At 43.2% G+C, this 25,137-nt stretch overlaps 1 long non-coding RNA gene and 8 other non-coding genes across 9 annotated transcripts; 5 read left to right on the top strand and 4 right to left on the bottom strand.

The window, feature by feature from the left end:
• Nucleotides 1–19,501: 19,501 nt before the first annotated feature.
• Nucleotides 19,502–19,665, bottom strand: LOC118558830. The gene has a single exon (XR_004928501.1). It is a non-coding gene; the product is annotated as a U1 spliceosomal RNA (small nuclear RNA).
• An 831-nt stretch (nucleotides 19,666–20,496) lies between these two features.
• trnar-ccu lies at nucleotides 20,497–20,569 on the top strand. Its single transcript has one exon. It is a non-coding gene; the product is annotated as a tRNA-Arg (tRNA).
• A 317-nt stretch (nucleotides 20,570–20,886) lies between these two features.
• On the bottom strand, nucleotides 20,887–25,085 carry LOC118558820. Its single transcript, XR_004928491.1, has 2 exons — nucleotides 23,197–25,085; nucleotides 20,887–22,527 (listed from the first exon to the last, which is right to left on the bottom strand). It is a non-coding gene; the product is annotated as an uncharacterized LOC118558820 (long non-coding RNA).
• Nucleotides 21,073–21,185, top strand: LOC118558838. Its single transcript, XR_004928509.1, has one exon. It is a non-coding gene; the product is annotated as a U5 spliceosomal RNA (small nuclear RNA).
• Nucleotides 21,986–22,149, bottom strand: LOC118558835. The gene has a single exon (XR_004928506.1). It is a non-coding gene; the product is annotated as a U1 spliceosomal RNA (small nuclear RNA).
• LOC118558833 lies at nucleotides 22,851–22,959 on the bottom strand. The gene has a single exon (XR_004928504.1). It is a non-coding gene; the product is annotated as a U6 spliceosomal RNA (small nuclear RNA).
• trnam-cau lies at nucleotides 23,273–23,344 on the top strand. Its single transcript has one exon. It is a non-coding gene; the product is annotated as a tRNA-Met (tRNA).
• On the top strand, nucleotides 23,647–23,719 carry trnar-ccu. Its single transcript has one exon. It is a non-coding gene; the product is annotated as a tRNA-Arg (tRNA).
• Nucleotides 24,223–24,335, top strand: LOC118558831. Its single transcript, XR_004928502.1, has one exon. It is a non-coding gene; the product is annotated as a U5 spliceosomal RNA (small nuclear RNA).
• Nucleotides 25,086–25,137: the final 52 nt, after the last annotated feature.

Raw genomic sequence — 25,137 nt, forward strand, 5'->3', positions numbered from 1 at the left:
TTTCTCCGAGTACCAAATCACTCTGGTAAATACAAAACACCGAAACATTTTACGAGTATGTAGCACTGTAAGTATGTAGGAGTAGATGTCTGGTAAAATCACAATGGTAATCTCAAGATGGTGTCTAAAAAAAATGTACCTGAGGAGGTCAGTGATTGGAGGTTCCTGGTGGAATCTCATCAATCATTGTCCTTCTCTCTCCCCCACTCCAGCAGTATGTCACTATACGTTTCAAACCATAGTATGTTTTAGGGCCGAGAAGAGAGAGAGAGAGGGAGAGAGAGAGAGAGAGAGAGAGAGAGAGAGAGAAGGAGAGATAGAGAGAGAGATTAGATAGAGATAGAGATCGCGAAGAGCATAGCTATCGAGCGTACTATCGCTCGCCTGAGAGCTCCTCTATAGCTCGCTCTCTCTCTCTACTCGCGCTCTCTATCTCTCTCCTCTCTCTCTCCTATCTCTCTAATAGAGATCGATCTGCAGTGAGGGCTTCAGTACTTTAACATATAATCAGAAAATAGTTTAATAATCCCAGAGGGAAGTTATTATATAATAGGAATAAAACCGAAGTCAAAATACAATACTATAGTGAAATTATCACATTACACACTCACTTAGGAGTTGGTGTATCTGATTAAGTGCCATCTGTTGCTGCATTGCTGGTTTCCAGGCTTTCCCTGTTAAAACAGCTGTCATTACTACTAATTTATTATTTGACTGATTTTAGAGTCATTATGTTCAACTCTGTTCTAATATGAGGGACAAAGAAACGACAAAACATAAATAAATGCGCATATAAATGTATAAATTATTGAAAAATATACAAATAAAATTTTTTGGTGAGTTGGTGATCTGAGGCTGCTGCCTGCTGTTAGCTTCTCCAAAACGCGGTGGGTCGTGATGGTCCCTAAGTGAACACCATGCAAGGAAAAGCGAGCAGACAGAGAGCAGCAGCCCCAGATCCGCCGACAGATCAGTTGCTCTGGTGGCAGACCCCTCCGAAACTGCAACATCTTTATTTCTCTCAGTTTTGTTTGCCAATGACCTTAAGTCAATAAAGCCACTTGCATTCCCATTTCATGTCTTGCCAGGTGAATCTCTGGAGGGTTTAGAGTAGGCCTTAAACTGTATAAAAGGCAGTATTAAAGTTGTTTTTTGGAAATGACTTTTTAACAACTGGATGCTTACTAGGATTGTTCAGCTGATGGTGGGTGCTATCTGTCAGAAACCTAAAACAAATTTTGGTTATTGAATCACTTTTAGTTGATGACTGTATTATAATGTATTATAAAGTTGTATTATAATGAAACAAATTGCATTATAATACAAAAAAAAGAAAATTAAAAACAAGGAAGTAGTTCAAATGATGGCTTCATTTATTCAGGGGACAAAGTTATTCAAAGAAACCAAGCCCCATGCGAGAAGTAATTGCCCCTGTGGGAAAAATACTGTTTCACATCATTGTAAGTTTTTTTGTGGAATATCCATGTTTCTGCACCAATACGAAGAACCACCACCTACCGGTCTCAGGTACAGATTTGACCAACCAAGTGCTCTGTTACTGTGGATTTCCCCAGGGCATGTCTCCAGCAGAGGAATTACCTCCCGTCTCCCGTTAATCCGGCAAAGCTCAAAGCTCTCAGTGAGCTCAGGAATAGTCTTCCTGAGAGCTAGCCTGAATTGGCGGGAATCTTGATTTAGGGGAACCACTACCCTACAGGTAGCAGTGGCATCTGAAAGAAAAAGTCAACATAACATTTTTGCTTATAAAGACCTATAACTATTTTCTATACATTTGATAGACTGGTTTTTCCACAAATAAATTGCTATTCCTTTAGGTGACTACAGAATTCTGCTGTGAGTTTACCTAGGGTGACCATGTTTTCATTTGGGAAAACCAGGACACCTTGGAGGGGGGGGGGGGGGGGGGTGGATCTCTGTTCCCATGCATAGAGATGTATGTGGCATGCACTCACTTAACATAGGCCTACGTAATCCTACAATAACATGATATTTACAGTTGGTTTATTAAAAATGCTTTTCAGTAAAAGTATATAGGTCTCCCATTTGTCTCGACCCGGTCTGAAAGCGGGGAAACTCTTTTGTAAATCGTCGGTAAACATACATTTGCGCTTCGGCATGTTGTTAGCGTACTGACAGCCACGCTATCTATCTTCTGATTAAGAACAGGGCTGCCCGCACTGACGCGGCTCAGGGATTACGTCACACGCAGCGCCGTGCGCAGTGCCCTAGTGCCCTAGTGCCTGTCAATTTAATGGTCCAATGAAGGTAATTTAAAAAACAGGACATTTCCTCACTTTCTAAAAAAAACCCGGGACGCCCGGGACAGGACGTGAAATATGGACATGTCCCGGGAAATACGGACGTTTGGTCACCCTAGTTTACCTCTACTGGAGCGATAATAAGTCAAACCACTTCTCAGAAGTGCCACTTTGAATGTTTTTTGCCGCACAAGAGCCCTCCTCTGGATTCTTTTATTTGTGGGTTCTTCCCTGAAACTTTGGAGTCTGTCATAATAAAATTTAGATTATTTAGTTAATTTCAAAATGTTCCTTATATAGGAAATTTTTGACCAATCTGTATAATCTGACCCAATCTGTATAATATGATTGAACTTGACTTTGTAAAGTGCCTTGAGATGACATGTTTCATGATTTGGCGCTATATAAATAAAATTGAATTGAATTGAATCTGTATGCGGCATCACCAGCCTAAAAAAGTCCTCAAAGGCCTGTACAATTATAACAGGAATACTAATATGCCTTGACAGTGCTTTAAACAGGTAAAGCTCTTGTCGACATGTGAATTCTAGAAAGTCTAAGTCCAGAGGTGTTCTTTTTTTTTTTTTTTTTTATATATATTTTTATTGGAGCAAAAAGAGGAAATAAAAAGCAAAACAGAGCCATATATATACATATATACATACAAGCATACATATGAAAATATATCTTCACATATATGTACATACATGATGCGCCTCCCGCTTTGATCCCACACAGATCTATACAGTTAGTACAATACTAACGAAGCATCGCACCAAAGTATAAATTCCAAAGTTACAATACAGCAGTTTCAGCCCCCTTTTTTTTTTTTCACAAGAAAGAAAAAAAAATAAAAATAAAAAGGAACCCCACCCCCCCCCCCCCCCCCCTCTCAGCTCAAAGTTCACCTGATGGAAAATAAGATATGTTAATGTGTCATTCATCAGATAAGCAAACCCCTAATCATAAAGTAACAAGATACAATGGCAGGCACCTTCAGTTGGGCAAAACTTCTAAATTTGAAAAATAGGAAAGAAAACATTGCCACTTTTGGTAAAACTTCTGTGTGGACCCTCGAAGGGTATATTTAATTTTCTCAAGCTTCAGAAAAAACATCATGTCCTTCACCCAGAGGGATATTGAAGGACATTTATCAGACTTCCAGTGTAGAAGTAAAGTTCGCCTTGCCAGTAAAGATGTAAAGGCAACAACCTCCCTTTGAGCAGAACTTAGAACTAAAGTAGGATTGAGAATACCAAATATAGCAACTAATGGACAAGGTTGCAAATTTACTTTCAAGACAGAGGACATAATTGAGAAGTAGTTAAACCAAAAATTATATAATTTGGGACAAAAAAAGAACATGTGGCCCAGATTGCATGGGGAGCCTTTGCATTTATCACATATATCCACGACATCCGGGTAGAGCTGAGAAAGCCTAGATTTCGACAGATGAATCCTATGTACAACTTTAAACTGGATCAAACTAAGACGAGCACAGGATGAGGAAGAATGAATTCTGTTAATAGCATCATCCCAAGTATTTTGTGTCAAGTGGCTTCCCAACTCTTTATTCCATGCATCTCTAAGCTTGAAATTAGAATCCACTCTTAAATTTAAAATAAAACTATAAATCCTTGAAATCGTGCCTTTTTGGATCGGATTATACGCAATAATTTTTTCCCAGGGCTGTTCAGGAGGTATAGAAGGGAAATTTGGGAAACATTTGGAGGCAAAGTTTCGAACTTGTAGATAACGAAATAGATGCGTTCCCGGTAAACTATATTTGGAGGATAAATTTGCAAAGCTATCAAATACTCCTGATGTGTAGAGGCTTCTTATTTGTTTTAAACCCCTATCATACCAGACTGAAAATGATGGGTCGAAAAGGGATGGAGGAAACAAATGATTGTTAATTAAGGGACATAAAGAGGAGGCACCAGCAAACTTAAAACACCTTCTAAATTGAGACCAGATTTTCAGTGTATTAAAGACAACTTGATTATTAGTAAATAAAGAGGGTTTTATAGGTAATGAAGAAAAAATTAGACCGGATAATGAAGACCCAACACACGAAGATAGTTCCAATTTGCACCAGGGAGAACTGGACGATTTGAGCCAATAACAAATTTTCTGTATATGAGCAGACCAATAATATGCCTGAAAATCCGGCAATGAGAGTCCGCCACTAAGTTTACATCTTTGTAATAATGTTTTACGAACTCGAGGAGGCTTCCCATTCCAAATAAAGCCACTAATCAATCTATTCATGGAGTCAAAAAAGATTTTTGGCATAAAAAGAGGAATAGATTGAAATAGAAAAAGAAATTTTGGTAAAACATTCATCTTGATTACATTAATCTTGCCCAAAAGGGAAAGAGGAAGATTGCGCCAACTCCGGAAATCAGATGCAATTTTTGTAATAAGAGGCGAGAAGTTAGCAGCAGCAAGGCCAGATAGAGAACGTGTCACATTTATACCAAGATATCTGAATCCAGTGAGACTGAACCTGAAGGGGAAATCAGATTGTTGAAGACCACAAGCAGTAGTGTTAATGGGAAAGCATTCACTCTTATCCAAATTCAATTTGTAGCCTGAAAAGGAGCTGAAATTACTTAGAATACGCAAGACAGCGGGGACAGAAATAGCGGGGTTGGATACATATAGCAGCAGATCGTCTGCATATAAGGATAATTTATATTCCATCCCATTCCGAAAGATCCCACTAAATGAGGGGGATGCACGCAATGCGATAGACAGAGGCTCAATTGCAATGATAAAGAGTAACGGCGACAACGGACAGCCTTGACGTGTTCCCCGCCCGAGAGAAAAATAATCTGAATATATATCATTAGTATGAACACTGGCCTTGGGAGATGCATAAAGTAGACGAATCCACGAGACAAATCTATCACCGAATCCGAACCTCTTCAAAACCGCAAACAAGTATTCCCACTCAACCCTGTCAAAGGCTTTTTCAGCATCGAGGGAGATGACCATTTCGGGCACATCTGAAGACTGCTTTGAATAAATGACATTGAAGAGGGTGCGCGTATTAAAAAATAATTGACGCCCTTTGACGAAGCCATTCTGCTCTTCAGATATGATCAAAGGAAGGACCTTTTCCAAACGAAAAGCAATCAACTTAGCTAACACCTTTACATCTGCATTTAACAAGGACAATGGTCTGTAAGAACCACAAAGAGTTGGGTCCTTGTCCTTCTTGTGAAGTAAAGTTATAATAGCCTGTGTTAATGTCGGTGGTGAGTTGGCTCCGATGGCGGGGGAGGAAGCCGGTCCGACCGGGCAGGCCCAAACGTACTGTGAGGGTTTGCTGGGAACGTCTGGCGGAGTCCCCTGTGAGGCGGAGCTTTAACTCCCACCTCCGGGAGAACTTTAAACACGTCCCGAGGGAGGCGGGGGACATTGAGTCTGAATGGACCATGTTCCACGCCTCTATTGCTGAGGCGGCTAGTCGGAGCTGTGGCCGTAAGGTTGTCGGTGCATGTCGTGGCGGCAACCCTCGAACCCGCTGGTGGACACCAGCGGTGAGGGAAGCCGTCAAGCTGAAGAAGGAGTCCTACCGGGCTTTTTTGGCCTGTGGGACTCCGGAAGCAGCTGATGTGTACCGGCAGTCGAAGCGGCAGGCGGCTCGGCTGGTCGCCGAGGCAAAAACTCGGGCGTGGGAAGAGTTCGGAGAGGCCATGGAGAAAGACTTCCGTACGGCTTCGAAGCGATTCTGGTCCACCATCCGGCGTCTCAGGAGGGGGAAGCAGTGCAGTACCAACACTGTTTACAGTGGGGGTGGTGTGCTGCTGACCTCGACTCGGGACGTCGTGCGTCGGTGGGCGGAATACTTCGAAGACCTCCTTAATCCCACCAACACGTCTTCCATTGAGGAAGCAGAGCCTGAGGACTCTGGGTCGGGTTCTCCCATCTCTGGTGCTGAGGTTGCCGAGGTTGTTAAAAAGCTCCTCGGTGGCAAGGCTCCGGGGGTGGATGAGATTCGCCCTGAGTACCTTAAGGCTCTGGATGTTGTGGGGCTGTGTTGGTTAACGCGGCTCTGCAACATTGCGTGGACATCGGGGGCAGTTCCCCTGGATTGGCAGACTGGGGTGGTGGTCCCCCTATTTAAAAAGGGGGACCGGAGGGTGTGTTCCAACTACAGAGGAATCACACTCTTAAGCCTCCCTGGTAAGGTCTATTCAGGGGTTCTGGAAAGGAGGGTCCGTCGGATAGTCGAATCTCGGATTCAGGAAGAGCAGTGTGGTTTTCGTCCTGGCCGTGGAACACTGGACCAGCTCTACACCCTCAGCAGGATTCTTGAGGGGGCATGGGAGTTTGCCCAACCAGTCTACATGTGCTTTGTGGATCTGGAGAAGGCATTCGACCGTGTCCCCCGGGGGATCCTGTGGGGGGTACTCCGGGAGTATGGAGTACCGGACCCTTTAATAAGGGCTGTCAGGTCTCTGTACGACCGGTGTCAGAGTCTGGTCCGCATTGCCGGCAGTAAGTCGGACTCGTTTCCGGTGAGAGTTGGACTCCGCCAAGGCTGCCCTTTGTCACCGATTCTGTTCATAACTTTTATGGACAGAATTTCTAGGCGCAGCCAAGGTGTTGAGGGGATCCGCTTTGGTGGCCTTAGGATTGCGTCTCTGCTATTCGCGGATGACGTGGTCCTATTGGCTTCATCAGGGCGTGATCTACAGCTCTCACTGGAGCGGTTCGCAGCCGAGTGCGAAGCGGCCGGGATGAAAATCAGTGCCTCCAAATCCGAGACCATGGTCTTGAACCGGAAAAGGGTAGAGTGCCTTCTCCGGGTTGGGGAGGATGTCCTGCCCCTAGTGGAGGAGTTCAAGTATCTTGGGGTCTTGTTCACGAATGAGGGGAAGATGGAGCGGGAGATCGACAGGCGGATTGGTGCAGCGTCTGCTGTGAAGCGGGCGCTGTACCGATCCGTTGTGGTGAAGAGAGAGCTGAGCCAAAAGGCGAAGCTCTCGATTTACCGGTCGATCTACGTTCCTACCCTCATCTATGGTCACGAGCTTTGGGTCGTGACCGAAAGAACGAGATCCCGGATACAAGCGGCTGAAATGAGTTTTCTCCGTAGTGTGTCTGGGCTCTCCCTTAGAGATAGGGTGAGGAGCTCAGTCATCCGGGGAGGACTCAGAGTAGAGCCGCTGCTCCTCCACGTCGAGAGGAGCCAGTTGAGGTGGCTCGGGCATCTGGTCAGGATGCCTCCTGGACGCCTCCCTGGAGAGGTGTTCCGGGCACGTCCCACCGGGAGGAGGCCCAGGGGAAGACTCAGGACACGCTGGAGGGACTATGTCTCCCGGCTGGCCTGGGAACGCCTTGGGATTCCTCCTGAGGAGCTGGCCCAAGTGGCTGGGGAGAGGGACGTCTGGGCCTCCCTACTGAAGCTGCTACCCCCGCGACCCGACCCCGGATAAGCGGAAGACAACGGACGGACGGACGGACGGACGGTGTTAATGTCGGAGGCAAAGTCTTACGTTCTAAGGATTCGTTAAACATAGCCAGTAACAGTGGTGCCAATTTTTCGATGAACTTTCTATAAAATTCGATGGGAAACCCATCTGGGCCAGGGGCTTTGTTTGACTGCAGCGCTTTTATTGAATTTGTTACTTCCACTAGGCTGTGTGAGGAGTCCATGCTCTTGGCGGTGTCCATATCAATAACAGGAATGGGAATGCTTTGAAAAAATTCTTCCATTTTATTATTATTTGTAGGAAATTCTGATGAATATAAAGAAGAGTAAAATAATTTAAAAGTGTCATTAATTTCAGTGAGGTTGGTTGTAATTACCTGTTGGGTATTTTGAATACTAGGTATTATACGGGAATTGACCTGGCGCCGTAACTGATGAGCCAATAAACGGCCCGCCTTATCACCATATTCATAATAAGAACCTTTACTGTGTAAAAGTAAGCGTTCAGCTTGTTTAGTAGATATTAAGTCAATCTCTGATTGAACACCAATACGCTCTTTAAATAGTTCTGGTGAGGGACTTACGGCATATTTTTGATCGATATTAGCGATGGCTGTGGTCAGTTCAGTAAGCCTTGAGTTATGTCTTTTATTAGACAAAGATGTGTAGTAAATTACTTGTCCTCTGAGGTAGGACTTAAGTGTTTCCCATAACAATGAATGAGAAGTGGAATCATTCTTATTAAACACCAGAAACTCATCAATTGCATTAGAGATAAAGTCACAAAATTCTTTGTCTGCTAATAAAAGAGAGTTAAACCGCCACAAGGGTCGGCTATGTTTGTAGGAAGTTAACTGAATATCTAATAATAATGGGGCATGGTCTGATATAATTATACTTAAGTAATCTGAAAAAACTACACATGAATTGAGAGCCGGGTCGATGAAAAAATAATCAATTCTAGAATAAGAGTGATGCACCTTAGAAAAAAAAGAAAATTTCTTACTTGTTGGATTTCGAGATCTCCACGGGTCAATAAAACCACTCTGCCTCATGAAATCAGAAAATGCTTGAGCCATTAGGGATTTAGTTAGTTTAGGGGGGTTGGATCGGTCTAACTCTGGATCAATGACACAATTTAAGTCACCCCCTAAAATTAGCAAATGAGAATCCAGAAACGGAATACTGCTCAATAATCTATTTGCAAATTCAGCATCATCAATGTTTGGAGCATATATGTTTACCAGAAGAACCTTTTTCTGCATTAATGTTCCAGCAACTATCACGTATCTGCCATATTTATCAGCAATAACATCGGTGGGTGAGAATTGTACTGTTTTGCTAATCAAAATAGCTACTCCTCTTGATTTGGAATTAAAATCTGAATGAAAAACTTGATTCATCCCAGAACAACGTAACCTATTGTGATCCTTAATGCGAAGATGGGTCTCCTGTAAAACACCACTGAAGGTTTTAACCGCTTCAGATGGGAAAAAACTTTAGATCTTTTAACAGGGTGACCCATGCCCTTGATATTCCAGCTAATGAAGCGAAGCGATGAGCCTGATCCTGCCATATCGGGGTCTACAGTAGTATTAACCATTTAAAGAGATAAAAGTAAGAATAACCATAAAGAGCTGAGAAGATCCCCCCCACCCCCACACCCCATACCCAAAAGGAACCCATAACAAAACCACACCCAAAGTCTCCATAAAAAGACAAAAAAAAGCAGAACATTGGAGACAGCAGTGTAATACCCGGCAATTGTTCACAATAAAACGTGAACCCGGAGATACAGCAGAGCGAACAGATATGGAAGTGTATCTAACCAAAACTGGCTAATAACCCCCGCCAACCTCCAAAACAGAATACTAATATGTGCATTATCATGCCATTATAATTGCTTTTATTAAATCAAAACAAGATTGAGAACCGCAAAATCTCAATGTAATGGGGAAAAATACAGCATAACAATAAACAATACCACTGAACACAAGCCTTCTTGATTATTTTAACTGAATGAAATACAAACATATCCTTAATATCCGAGTGATGTGAATAAACCTCGACTCTGATTCAGAATTAAGAACTGTAAATTCACCCAAACATAATCTATGGCCAAGGCTCATTAAGAGCAAATAGGGCTCAATCAGAAATCAAAGTCTGAGCGTATTTCTTTGCGTCCTCGGCTGCGGTAAACTCCTTTACTACTCCATTGTGCGTAATGCGCAGCCGCGCTGGGTAGAAGAGACCGTACCTGATCCCTTCGATGCCACGAAGTAGCTGTTTCACCTCATTGAAAGCCGCTCGAGCCCGGGCGACCTTGGCAGTGTGATCTGGAAAGATCGATATAGTCCCCGCACCTACTCTGATCCGCTGGCGCTCCCTCGCACGACGTAAAATGTCTAGACAGTCACTGTAGTAATGAAGCCTGCATACAATTACCCGAGGACGTTCACCTGGTTTGGGCTTGGGTTGAAACGAGCGATGAGACCGGTCCACCAGCGGTTCCTTTTCCAGCCCGAGCGCTTCCTTCAGTAACGCAGCCACAGCGGTAGGTGAGCAGGAGTCGCCGCCCTCCTCCACGCCGATGATCCTGATATTGTTGCGGCGCGATCTTGACTCCAAGTTCTCACACTTATCTTCCAACATGATAACCTTAGCTGTAAGCTGCTCTAGAGTGGTTTTCATACCGATAATGTCATCAGAGCAACCCGTGAGTGCCTCCTCCACGTCCCCCACCGTAGCCGTTAGCTTAACCAGCTTAGCATCAGTAGCAGCATAGTCACTTGCTAGCTGCGTCTTCACGGCTTGTACCTCCGCTTTAATGGATGACAGCGCATCACCAAGGACCTCTTGAAGCTCTTTTTTAATAATGCCGGCAATGTCTTCTTTCAGAGAGGACAGTAATTTGAGCTTTAGGGAATCGGCGTTCAGGTCTGTCAGAGTCGGAGCAGTTGCGCCGCATGGATCTGGCGGCAGAGGAGATGAGGCCTGTGAGCAGGACTTTAGCTGCGTCTGAATAGTACGAGATTTTCCCCTTCCTGACATTGCCACTCGATGCGAAAATATGAAAACAGGACCGGAAAGCAAAAAAGCAACTACCAAAGACTTGATTTTCAATGAAAAGCACGGTTGAATACGAATTGTAAACAAAATTGGCAGGAGCTATCGCCACTCACGTTCTACTCCATTAACCGCTCAACAGCGCCCCCCCCCAGAGGTGTTCTTGAGAGTGCCAATTCCAGTTTGGTAATCAGCCTGGAGAAAATGTAATATCTGAGAATGCCCTGTTGACAAGAAAAAACAAAATTAGAACCTGTTTTATGGTAAATTCATTGCAAAAAAGAGTAGTTAAAAATAACTGTTTTAAATTAGAGAAATATGGCTTTAATGTTTCTTTTTCATGTAAAATGTGAACATAGAACTAGAAATAAAGATATGGCTTGATCCAACTGTGAGGTGAGAGCTAATGTAGTTTAGACACACCTAAAATGATAAAATCTAAACTAGATGTAATGCTGCTTTCAAATTTATAAACAGAGTTTAGAAGGCTAATCTGGGAATGACATAATAGCCAAGTTTTAGCGTTCTAGTTTGCAAAGCCAAACAAGTTGGAATTCCAATATGCATCCCACTTGTTAACATTTAGTTTGCTTTGTCTGATTACACAGAACTATCACATTACAGTTTTAAAGCTGAGATTGAGCTATATGCACAGCTCCGCTGCTTCCTGAACTTCACTTGGTTCTTTGTTTGTCTTTTGCTCAATCCAAAAACCCTTAATAATAGCTTATAGCTCCTACTCCTTGCTCCAGTTCATTGAACTTTCACAGGGTCAAGAGTAAGACCTCTAAAGTGGGAAGGAGCTTCAAACTGCTATGCTGAATTCAGACAGCCTTCACCTCCAACATCATTTCATTATGGAAATGCACATAGACGATGCGTGTCAATCCAGGCCTGCAACATTCCGAAAATGAACTACAAAGTGTGCAATGTCTTCTCTCAGGACATTTTCACTGATCTCCGTGAGGGGGCTGTGGTGATAGGCATAGATGCCGATTTATGCTTCTGTTGGTGGGTGCTCTTTAGCGCAGACTGAAACATGGGAACGTTTAGTCTGTTGAGCAGAAGGTGGGGCATTTTGAGCGCACGTCAACGACAACGTGCACGCTCTCTCTTGAGGCTGCTTTTTTTTGCCTGATTACAACGGCAGACGGGGCACTCTGCCAGCGGTGCCCGTGCCAGGACCAGGTGAATGTCTCCTGTAGCTATATAGATTCCTTTCTCCGTGGATACTCGATAATCTCTGTGGTGTCTCTGAACACGGAGCACCCACGAAAGTGTCGCATATGCCGATAGGTCAGATACTAAGTGTGGAGCGGAGCAATCCGGACTCCTTAGTTATTGTCCTCGGTGACTTTAACAAAAGAAACCTCACTCATGAACTCCCTAAATATAGACAGTTTTTTTAATGCCCCACCAGAGAGGAGAACATTCTGAATCACTGTTACACCACAGTCAGGGATGCTTATCATGCCGTCCCCCATGATGCACTGGGCCAAAAAAAAAAATATATATATATATATATTAGGGCTGGGCAACGATTAAAATTTTTAATCGCGATTAATCGCATAATTTGCCCGATTAATCATGATTAATCGCATTGTATGCGCAAACTCCAAGAATGAATTCAAAAGTAGTGTAAAGAGCACTTTTATTTTAATGTTCTGTTGCCATATGAACAAAAGTGTTGTAACATTTGTAGCACTTATTTTATACTGGATATTTTCAACCCATCTATTGAATTTAGTGCACTAGTTGATCTTTTCTTCATAAGAGAACAGCAAGCACTGCAGCCAAAATATGGCCTTTTTTGACCAGCTGTATATTAGCAAGTCCCTAAGCTTGATGTATCATGAAACTTTTGACCTTTTGGGTTTTGTGGTTTTTATTTTATTATTACAATTAAATAATAATAATAATAATTATAATAATAATAATAATAATAACAATAATGTTATGTTCAGTGTTTTTTCGCTAATCCACCTCTTATATATTTCAATCCTTATGTAATTTTGTCTGTGTTGTGTGCACCTGCCTGTTGCTTTAATCCTATAAATTTCCACGTCGTGGGATAAAAAAAGGATTAGCTAATGTTATCTTATCTTAAATGACACTTTTTAATATATGTACTGGGTTCTTTCAAGGTCTTAATTACATTTTCTGTGTGGGCTCCAGTAACATATGATAGATAATATCTACTTTGAAAGTTAACATGAACTGCTGCTAAGATGAACACTGATCTACCTGGATGTTCCATGGAGGACTGAAACGCCTCAGTCAGAGACGTCTGTGGGTCTGTCGGGGCAATGACAGAAGTTTCGTCTCCTCTCTCCGTTTCTGTGGCTCGACGTTTTCATGTTTTTTCATGTGCTTAGATAAATTTGTTGTGTTTCCACTGAAATGAACCGGCTTTTTACAAAACATACAGCTTGATTTCATTTACGCAATTAAAATAAAGCCAAACGTGCTACTTCCCCTGTCCATGTTTTTCCGCTGCTGCGCTCTCTCTCAGCTGTTTGTGTGTTAAGTTTGTGTGAGAGCTGAGTGGGCGGGCCAGGCTGAGCCTGTGTGCTGATTGGCTGGCACCGCTGAGCCATGTATGAGAGGAGGGGGAGCGGGAGAGTGCTGCCGTGACACAGTCAGCGCGCGTGCTGACTGACACTGCCTGAAAGCATGTGAGCAACATGCGTTAATGCGCGATAAAATAAATATCGCCGTTAATAGTCTAATGAATTAACGCGAAATTAATTAAGTGGATAGCTTTTGACTAGAACATATGTAACCAAGTTAGCTTTTTCTCCTATTTTTAGCTAACCTGACAACAGCCAGATGCATGTCTCGCTCCGCCTAGCTCCACTCACATACATCTGGGACACCACCATAGGAATTGCCTTTATTGAAGGCTGGGGCTTATCAAAAATTTTTGCGTTTGATTGGATAAGCCACTTGTCTGTCATCTTTATCCATGTGCTATTTCAACCACTCACACCGAAGCTAACCCGTGACGCTATGAGAGCGACGCAGGGTTATGTGTTTGCGGCTCTAGTGGCACGCGTTTTATTGACAGTGAGCTGACAGGAAGAGGGGGGGGGGGACAGGCGGTAAAGCGCCGCGGGTCGGAGTCGATCCCGGGCGGACCGCGTTGAGGACTAAAGGCCTCCTAATATGGTTCGCGCTAACCGCTAACGGTTAGCGGCTAACCGCTCGTTAGCGCCTAACCGCTTGCCAAATCCGGTTGGGAGATGGGCGAAAACATGGTTTCCACCAACAAAAGCCTTCAGAGCCATTCTCTGATCTTTTAATGAAACAATATCAGGTAGATTGGACAACACAGAACAAATAGCAGCATCCATGCTAACGCTTGCTTCCTCGATGCGAGCCGCCATTGTTGTTGGAATCTCACGGTCGCTTCTCCGCTACGTCACATCCAGGAAACACCCGCCCTGCGTCCTGATTGGCCAGACCATAAATTTGGTTGGGGAAATCACTTTCAATGGGCGATGTCCCAGATGTATGTGAGTGGAGCTAGGCGGAGCGAGACATGCATCTGGCTGTTGTCAGGTTAATTTTTAGCATCAAAACCTGAGAATATTCCATTATTGGTTAAAAAAACAATTTACTACATTAGTCTACAGGTTGAAGCTGCAAAAGATAAAATGCCCCACTGTTTACTAGTTTTTGTGGATATGTCAGCCAGGCTACCATCTGTACTGGGATAAGTGGATAGTGGTGTGTCTAACCAGAGATTCCAAGTTTATCTACGACTTCACAGTGTGTTTACCATTCTTTTTGAATGGGACCTGGTAAATACAACTTCTGACCATTACAGTACATTGAATTAGCATATTACCTTAGAACTGTAAGTTTGAGGGTCATCTCTAAATATGACTATCATTAGTTTAACTGAAACATTCAATTTCTGAAGAAATTTAAGAAGGCGCCCGCCTGGTGGTGCGTATAACTGTCAAAGGCAAAGCTTCTGAGTTCCTTGGTTGTAGGCTTTTATTGCTTGGTGATTTTAAATCAAATCTTCTGAGTAAAAAGGACTTGTTGTATAAAAGGCTCGGATGTTCTTTGTTTGTGATGTTGGTTCGGCTGCTATCAGGAAGTGACGTAGGTGTAAGTTCAGGGCGTTATCTGCTACTTCCGGTTCACTTCATAGCAGTGTTGTAGTACTTGAGTCCGAGACTCGAACTCGAGTCCGAGTCATTAGCTAAATTTAGAGACTCGTGACTTGACTTGGACTTGAGCACTGATGACTCGAACTTGGACTCGGACTCCCACATTCAGATCATTCTGACTCGGAAATTGAGAAAAAGACTTGACTTTTTTTTATATCATTAGGCTATAATTTTAATATGTCATTAGAATATTATTTGGTGTATGATTTTAATATCTAAATGGCGTACCGCGCACGTGACGTCACCATCTTATGAGCAACGCCCCTTGCCGCTAAGGTTGGGCAAACAGTGTGAGAGCGCAAGTAGCAACCAGCCATTACACATGCAACAGGTACAATGATATGACCGACTTTTCCGCTGTTAAACTTTCACAAGAGGATGTCCAGGCGCCCAGTTTACTGGTAGAACTGTGGAACAACATACCAACGTTCAGCTCAAACGATGGCTTGAGTGTCGAGGGCTTAAAAAGACTGGAAAACGGGCCGAGTTGATGGAACGGTAAGTCGATGTTTTTCTCCTGCTCGGCGTTCATGGCGTCATCTGCCGTTTTTTTTCTGTTTATAGTCACCGTCCAGGAATCGGTATAAATTGTTCGGCCCTGTTAGAATGGCCCTTAGAGGCTGGCTTAAGCAGGAGACTTGAGGCAGAGAAAAGGTGCACCCACTGGGTCTTTATTGTCCAACATTGGCAAACAGGTCATAGGAGCAGCCACAATCACACTAGCGTCTTACAAGAAGCCTTTTATAGATCACCAACTCCTCCCATTAACCAGATCTACCATTAAACAGGGGAAACACACTCACACTCTAACTTACAAACACTAACAAATATAGCTAAAACATTATACTTTATTTAACAATCTTCATCATCTATAAATATCTCAGAACATTTCTATCTAAATTCCTAAAATACTACAACAACCAAAATACAATTTACATCCCCCCCCCCTCAATCCATAATGGACTCTTCCGGAACCTTTAAAAGGTGTTCAGGCCCCCGGGGAATCTTTTAGCCTGAACACCCTGCAGAGGAAGAGACAGGAGGTAAGTCATTTACACAAACAATCACAATTCTAAACAGTAATCAATGGTTTGGTTTGTTGACAGGTCATCAGTGCCAGCTGAGAAGAACTGCACAAACCATCACAACTGAAAATAAAATACTTTAAATCACAGTGCAAGTTATTTGTATACAATATTCTAAAACTGCATTTAAAGTGTCCTAGAAACAGTAATGACGCTCTTCATTACAGGCCCGCCGAACAATTTAGTCCGATCCGGTGGCCAAATGCATTATCATTATCCAACGGCTGTATCTCCTCGCTGCATCAACCGGTCTGCACCAGATTTGTTGTGAGTCATGGGGGAGGGCTACCAAACGCGTTCGTGGGAATCGCCCGGTGGACGGGCGAGGAAAATGCGTGACAGCATCTGCGGTGGCGGGCGGCCGGCGGTGCGCGAACCCCGCCGGCCGGAGCCGCGGCGGTGGCCAATAGGCTGGAGCACGCTTGGCTGCGAGGGCCGATCGACGCCGCTTGTGGCTTTAACATCCTTCATATGCAGAGTTTCCCGCAGCGCTATCTTTCCCGCAGCGCTATGTCGGAATGTTGGCGAGGCACTACCTCGCCAAACTAACTCTTGCTTGCATGTTTATGTGACGTTAACACACGGTTTTTTGTTGTTGCTTTCGTGCGTGCGTGAATGGCAGGGAAAAAACACATGGATACCCCCCCCCCCCCCCCCCGCGCGCAAAAACTTGTCTCCCTCCCCCCCCGCTCCGCGAGTCGGTCTGCGCAAAACGTGCAATGGAATGTTACTGCTTCATGTCATACATCACACGTCACTGCATGTTCCTACAACGAGCTTGGATCAATAGTGACTCGACTCGGACTTGACTCAGATGAGCAGTGGACTTGACTTTTTTTAATGACTTGGACTTGACTCGGACTTGAACACTGGAGACTCGAACCTGGACTCAGACTCGAGGCATAGTGACTTGACTACAACACGGCTTCATAGCATGTCGGCTGTTTGCAATTATAACTATCGATGCTCCGAGTGTTAAGTTAATGAATGAACGTAAGTTACCACATTGGGTGCTTGGTTTGTTGATTACACACAGAAGTATTTTACACCTAACAGTTCCGTTGGTCTTTATAAGTTTATGTTAAAACTGTTTACTTGCGGTTTGGATTTTCGCTGCATGTGCGCTCCGTCGGGGTTGTGCGTCATGTGTGCATGTTGTGATCGGGCGTGCTGCCGGCTGACGCCATGGTGTAGTTTATTTATTTGACCACATGACGGCGCCAAAAGCTACTCATTATAATTTGAGCCAGAAAACGTCTGTTTATTATGTTACATTGAAACTGTGCTCACTTTGAATTCTTGCAGTATTTAAGCCAAGTGATGCTATATTTACATAATTAGAATTATATCTATTATGCTGGGGAAATGTATTTACACAGATTGATGTTTAAGTTTGCCTTTTTGGATATGTTTAAGTTTATTTGGTTTAAACTTCTACTGTTGCAATATATATTTGGCCTAATGGCAATTCATATGTTATTGCAGACTGTTGGCAATACTGAGTATCGAAGTGGAATAAACCTGCTGACAGCAACAGTTAAAGGAGTGCGAGCCTCATTATAATCCTACCTGTATCCTGACCGATACACCATCTTGTTGGCTGTTAAAACATTAAAAGAACCAGCCTCTATCCTATTACCCATTAACATTTGTCTTCATCAAAACCAGCCGACAGGAGAAGGTCTGCATCGAACCAGCATGGAAAATTGCTGTTATTAAAACATGATTAAATACTTCAATGTAGCATGAAAAAATGAAATATGTGTATAAAAATGTTAAAGGCATTACAAACTACTAAAGGAAGTACAAACTGTGAAGCAGAAGTTGGTGAGACCTTCCTAGAGCTACTTCCGGTTAGCAACATGCTAACCGTTAGCCGCTAAAATGGTTGTGTCCAGTATCACCGGGTGATAGTACTCTGTTAGTTTGGTCCAAATCCTGTACTGGGAAGTGCCTCAAAATAGGGTGCCAATACTTAATGTCACCGAAGCTCACCAAAGGCCATGGGTCAGATTGGCCTCTTTTAGCAACTAAGCCTCACCAAATCTGGGCCCAGAACTCAACATTTGACCAAAATGTTGGAGTCCAAGGGCCAATAGAAAAGAATGTGAAATCCAAAATGGGACAGAAAAGTGACTCATGGCTGATACTCACTGAAAAATTTAAATATGTTAAAAAGCGACTGTGTGAATTTCAGATTCCTACATTCATCACAGCCAATGCAGTAGGTGTCAAAAGGTGCCATTCTATCCCAATGGAGGATGTCTCTGACCTCTCGTTACATTGCAAAGTTTTCAATAATAAGGAGAGCCAGCGAAAAGCTTGTGGCAGGATTTGACAGGAAAAGGAGGAGGTTATGTATTAACATAAAATAAATTAATAAACAATACATTAAATATTTTAATGTTTTCTTAAAATGTCTGAATACAAACTGTCACAAACCATGTTAAATAAATTCCTTTATCATCATTCATTTATATCAGTTGTTCAACTTATTTATTTGTTACTTGTAAAAAATAAATAAGTTTTTTACAAGTAACAAATAAAGCAGTGTGCCCAAGTCCTTAGTTCGCTTTTGCCTGGAACCGGCCCTGGCTGGCTGTCTGCAGCAGAGAGGTGAGTCAGAGTGTATGTAGAATGGAATACTTTGCCTCGAACAGCGCTTGATCTTTCGGGAACCGTAAATGGTAGAGACGTAATTGCTCCTGTGTTTATTTCGTAACAGATCGAGGAACAAGACAATCTATGCGTTTTTGCTGGAAATATTTGAATAGAGGCATAAAGAAATCATGAAAACGTGTGTTTCAAAACCTCTCCATAGGAAATGAATGGGGAGGGTTTGGGGTTGTTGCCGGTCTGAGGTGATTTGCAAAAATCTATAAATCGTACACCAATGTGGGTTACGTTTCCTGAATCCAGACAAAAAAACCTACGATTTGATGTGTAATTTGTGTACGTAGAGTGAAAATTGAGCGAGTAGGCTGAAGTTTGGTGTCTTTTGGATAATTTTTTCACCATGGTTACTTGAAATGGCGTGATGAGAACAATCTATAAGTCCAACACCAATGAGGGTTACATTTCCTGAATCCAAACAAAAATACCTACGTTTTGATGTATAATTTGTGTACGTAGAGTGAAAATTGAGTGAAAAAATCTACAAACTGGAAGTTAAACGGTGTTTGTAGGAGAAAAAGCATGACGACACAGTAGGGCGTTGAAAATGGCAATTTTTCTGTGTTTTTTTGCGAATTTTGTTCCAACCGTAACTCGAAATGGCGTCAAGTATAGTAAGAGAATTGGTAACTTTTGCTTCCTCACGCACATATGTAAGAGAAACAAGACAATTTGTCAAACTGCAACATACTGCTTTGCAGTCAGTAAACACAGTCCAATCGGGGCCGAAGGAAGGCGGAAAAACAACTATTTTCTCATAAACAAACACACCAGGGGAGAGCGCGGACGCAGTCCCCCACTACCACAAATTATGCAGTCGAGATTCCCACATTTGGGGAATTCGCAAAGGTCAGGACAGCCAGAGTGCAATGGCTGAGCCTCGCTCTGGGAGATTCACCTTCCTGATCATGAAATCTCCCCTGCCAGGTAAGTATGAGTAACAATGGGCCAAGACAAAGGCCCCACTCACGGGGGTTGGAAGCTAGCAACTGGTCTTCAATGACCATCGTCCATGTCCCTTCACGTTGCCAACAGTAGTTGTTGAGTGGAGCCAAGAGCCATTGCCTTTTGTGATAAGAGGAGCCTGAGCCCAAATGGGCCCTCAGCTCAGACTAGCAGGCAAATATTCCACCCTAGTTTGTTGAACATGGTCATTCTTTCCTCTGACACACAGCGAATGACAAACGTATCACACAATTCACTTTTATTCCTATAAACCCATTGGTAAACTGACATAAAAAAAACCTCAATCAGACAAGATTATCATAGATTCTCAGAGCCTACGCCAAAAAGGCAGAGACTGGCAGGACCTTCACCTTCAGACGTCCTTCATAGATGAGGCACTGGCCTCCTGAGGTAGCGATCGTGGGTTCATTTCACAACTAGCAGGCAAGCAGAGTGGCGCAGCGGAAGTGTGCTGGGCCCATAACCCTAGAGGTCGATGGATCGAAACCATCCTCTGCTATAAAAACTGTTCCGCAACCTGTTTAGTCTTCTAGAGTTGACAATACACTCTTCTTTATCTTTGCCTGCTGTCTGAATTCAGCACAGCAGTCTGAAGCACCTATCCATTGTACAGTGGAATCCACGCTACTGATACCGTCAGATGTTAATGAGCTATTATTCAGATGGAGCCAGTGCTTTGCTGGCAGACTTTCAGGGCAACAATGGTTGTGAAAGCGGCCCCCCCACATTCATTTTCCCGACACAACAGACTTTTGTGTCGACGTATTGTGCTTGAAAAGACTGATTCCTGCTCCCTTCCTGCCCCAGTGGCCTAATGGATAAGGCACTGGCCTCCTAAGCCAGGGATTGTGGGTTCAAGTCCCATCTGGGGTGCAAGTAGTATCTTCTTCCATTCTAAACATGTGAAATTATCTTTTAGTCTCCCCTATTTGTTAGTCCGTAAAAACGCTCGGTGCACAGGCAGGAGACCCTCCTAGTGAGACACTTACTCTTGCGTCTCCTAATAACTGTCAAAGGCTAACACAAACGGAATGGCTTTGGTACATTATACAAAAGTACACACCGTTTCCATTCGTAAACTATATTACACGAAACGGAAAATATAGCGCTTCGACAAATATAGAAGAATGGCCAGTTTTGCCCCGCTCCCACAATGCATTGCGTCAACATTGATTTATTTTGCAATTCTGTTTTTTTTTTTTTTTTACTTTTTTCAAGTTTTCTCATTTTTGTGTGAGGTGTTCAATTTATTTCTTAAAACAAAGTCAAGTCATTTACAGTTTTGAAACTTGAATGAGTTCCTCAGTCTAATCGCACCGTTAGCCCGGTTGCTGTGATGACAAAAGCAGTGGGCACTTGGTCAGCAGTAGGACATGCACTCTTGTTTCCCTTCAGATCGTATAAATCTTTCGCCTTTTACTAAAGATTTCCGTGGAGAGGAACAACAGGAGTTTACCTGAATTTTTGGTGCTCTGCCATTTGGTGGGGCTTGCTGGATTTGTTCAATGGTATCGTTAATTTGAGTGACTCAGTTTATGAGGTCAACCTTGGATTGGCCTCTTAATGTCAACGTTTCACAGATGCTCACATGGTTATGTAGGATCCTGATGGAAATGTTGACATCTATTTCCAATTTGGATGTGATGTGTGCCTGCCATAATGACACTGAATGAAACAAAATAAGGAAATGTCCATATTAAGATTAACTTTAAGGGTGCAATAAGTGAGACATTGTCTGTAAAACGAACCTAAATCATTGTGATTTGTCAACCAGGATGGAAGGAAGATTCCTTATAAACAATCGGTCTTCTCCATCAACAAAGTTTTTGTCCTCTCACAGTCAGAGATACAGTACAAAACTACTTTGCTGCACTGTAGCCCGTGTCTATGTCCTGGTTCCTGAGCCAATCTTATGAGATTGCCCAGGTTGCCCAAAACAGAGTGGAGCACTTAATATTTTATCTTGACAAAAGAGCAGCAGCCTGAAAACATGGAAGGCAGTAAAAGGAGCGGCCCCGAAATAGAATATAACATGTTATGCTTAACCTAAGGATGTTGTTGCGATTTGAAACACTAGGTGTCACTGTTACTCATTATTTCTTTCAGGGAGGAATAGCACATTCAGTAAGAATTGGTAACTTTTGCTTCCTCACGCACATATGTAAGAGAAACAAGACAATTTGTCAAACTGCAACATACTGCTTTGCAGTCAGTAAACACAGTCCAATTGGACTTAATCAGGGCAGAAGGAACATGCAAAAACAACTCTTTTCTCATAAACAAACACACCAGGGGAGAGCGCGGACGCAGTCCCCCACTACCACAAATTATGCAGTCGAGATTCCCACATTTGGGGAATTCGCAAAGGTCAGGACAGCCAGAGTGCAATGGCTGAGCCTCGCTCTGGGAGATTCACCTTCCTGATCATGAAATCTCCCCTGCCAGGTAAGTATGAGTAACAATGGGCCAAGACAAAGGCCCCACTCACGGGGGTTGGAAGCTAGCAACTGGTCTTCAATGACCATCGTCCATGTCCCTCACGTCTCCAACAGTAGTTGTTGAGTGGAGCCAAGAGCCATTGCCTTTTGTGATAAGAGGAGCCTGAGCCCAAATGGGCCCTCAGCTCAGATAGCAGGCAAATATTCCACCCTAGTTTGTTGAACATGGTCATTCTTTCCTCTGACACACAGCGAATGACAAACGTATCACACAATTCACTTTTATTCCCATAAACCCATTGGTAAACTGACGTGAAAAAAACTCAATCGGACAAGATTATCATAGCTTCTCAGAGCCTACGCCAAAAAGGCAGAGACTGGCAGGACTGTCACCTTCAGACGTCCTTCATAGATGAGGCTTCATAGATGAACATGGAAGGCAGTAAATGAAGCGGACCCGAAATAGAATATAACATGTTATGCTTAACCTAAGTAAAAATTCAGTGGGTTTCATGGCAGCAGGACCGTTGAGGACACGGCTGCCGGCGGAATGATGTTGTTGCGATTTGAAACACTAGGTGTCACTGTTACTCATTATTTCTTTCAGGGAGGAATAGCACATTTTAAACAGTAAGAGAATTGGTAACTTTTGCTTCCTCAAGTACATATGTAAGAGAAACAAGACAAACTGTCAAACTGCAACATACTGCTTTGCAAAAATATGGAAACGCTTCACGATTTTCGCGTGTCATCCTTGCGCAGGGGCCATGCTAATCTTCTCTGTATCGTATCCAATTTTGCATATGTCGCTAGCTAGCTAACGACGATGTAAGCATAGGGATGGCCTGTGCTATCTACCCCTCTCTGCTGTGAGGCGACTGCAGACTGGTGCAACCCTGAACGGCCACTGTTTCTGGCAGGCGGAGAACAACGTGGCACACACAAACGAAATGTGCGTTCAGAAAATAATTTGCCTATACTCTGCTTACCAGGAGCCTGAAACAGTAGCTACAATAAAGGAGCAAAAAGACAGAAATATATTGTGCTCAAAAGGACTGTCACCTTCAGACGTCCTTCATAGATGAGGCACTGGCCTCCTGAGGTAGCGATCGTGGGTTCATTTCACAACTGGCAGGCAAGCAGAGTGGCGCAGCGGAAGCGTGCTGGGCCCATAACCCAGAGGTCGATGGATCGAAACCATCCTCTGCTATACAAACTCTTCCGCAACCTGTTTAGTCTTCTAGAGTTGACACTGCACTTGTGCTCTTCTTTATCTTTCCCTGCTGTCTGAATTCAGCACAGCAGTCTGAAGCACCTATCCATTGTACAGTGGAATCCACGCTACTGATACCGTCAGATGTTAAGGAGCTATTATTCAGATGGAGCCAGTGCTTTGCTGGCAGACTTTCAGGGCAACAATGGTTGTGAAAGGGGCCCCCCACATTCATTTTCCCAAACAGACTTTTGTGTCGACGTATTGTGCTTGAAAAGACTGACTCCTACTGGCTTCCTGCCCCAGTGGCCTAATGGATAAGGCACTGGCCTCCTAAGCCAGGGATTGTGGGTTCAAGTCCCATCTGGGGTGCAAGTAGTATCTTCTTCCATTCTAAACATGTGAAATTATCTTTTAGTCTCCCCTATTTGTTAGTCCGTAAAAACGCTCGGTGCACAGGCAGGAGACCCTCCTAGTGAGACACTTACTCTTGCGTCTCCTAATAACTGTCAAAGGCTAACACAAACGGAATGGCTTTGGTACATTATACAAAAGTACACACCGTTTCCATTCGTAAACTATATTACACGAAACGGAAAATATAGCGCTTCGACAAATATAGAAGAATGGCCAGTTTTGCCCCGCTCCCACAATGCATTGCGTCAACATTGATTTATTTTGCAATTCTGTTTTTTTTTTTTTTTTACTTTTTTCAAGTTTTCTCATTTTTGTGTGAGGTGTTCAATGTATTTCTTAAAACAAAGTCAAGTCATTTACAGTTTTGAAACTTGAATGAGTTCCTCAGTCTAATCGCACCGTTAGCCCGGTTGCTGTGATGACAAAAGCAGTGGGCACTTGGTCAGCAGTAGGACATGCACTCTTGTTTCCCTTCAGATCGTATAAATCTTTCGCCTTTTACTAAAGATTTCCGTGGAGAGGAACAACAGGAGTTTACCTGAATTTTTGGTGCTCTGCCATTTGGTGGGGCTTGCTGGATTTGTTCAATGGTATCGTTAATTTGAGTGACTCAGTTTATGAGGTCAACCTTGGATTGGCCTCTTAATGTCAAAGTTTCACAGATGCTCACATGGTTATGTAGGATCCTGATGGAAATGTTGACATCTATTTCCAATTTGGATGTGATGTGTGCCTGCCATAATGACACTGAATGAAACAAAATAAGGAAATGTCCATATTAAGATTAACTTTAAGGGTGCAATAAGTGAGACATTGTCTGTAAAACGAACCTAAATCATTGTGATTTGTCAACCAGGATGGAAGGAAGATTCCTTATAAACAATCGGTCTTCTCCATCAACAAAGTTTTTGTCAAGTTTTTGTCCTCTCACAGTCAGAGATACAGTACAAAACTACTTTGCTGCACTGTAGCCCGTGTCTATGTCCTGGTTCCTGAGCCAATCTTATGAGATTGCCCAGGTTGCCCAAAACAGAGTGGAGCACTTAATATTTTATCTTGACAAAAGAGCAGCAGCCTGAAAACATGGAAGGCAGTAAAAGGAGCGGCCCCGAAATAGAATATAACATGTTATGCTTAACCTAAGGATGTTGTTGCGATTTGAAACACTAGGTGTCACTGTTACTCATTATTTCTTTCAGGGAGGAATAGCACATTCAGTAAGAATTGGTAACTTTTGCTTCCTCACGCACATATGTAAGAGAAACAAGACAATTTGTCAAACTGCAACATACTGCTTTGCAGTCAGTAAACACAGTCCAATTGGACTTGAACAGGGCAGAAGGAACATGCAAAAACAACTCTTTTCTCATAAA

Source organism: Fundulus heteroclitus, unplaced genomic scaffold (genome assembly GCF_011125445.2).
Source record: "Fundulus heteroclitus isolate FHET01 unplaced genomic scaffold, MU-UCD_Fhet_4.1 scaffold_162, whole genome shotgun sequence".
NCBI lineage: Eukaryota > Metazoa > Chordata > Actinopteri > Cyprinodontiformes > Fundulidae > Fundulus > Fundulus heteroclitus.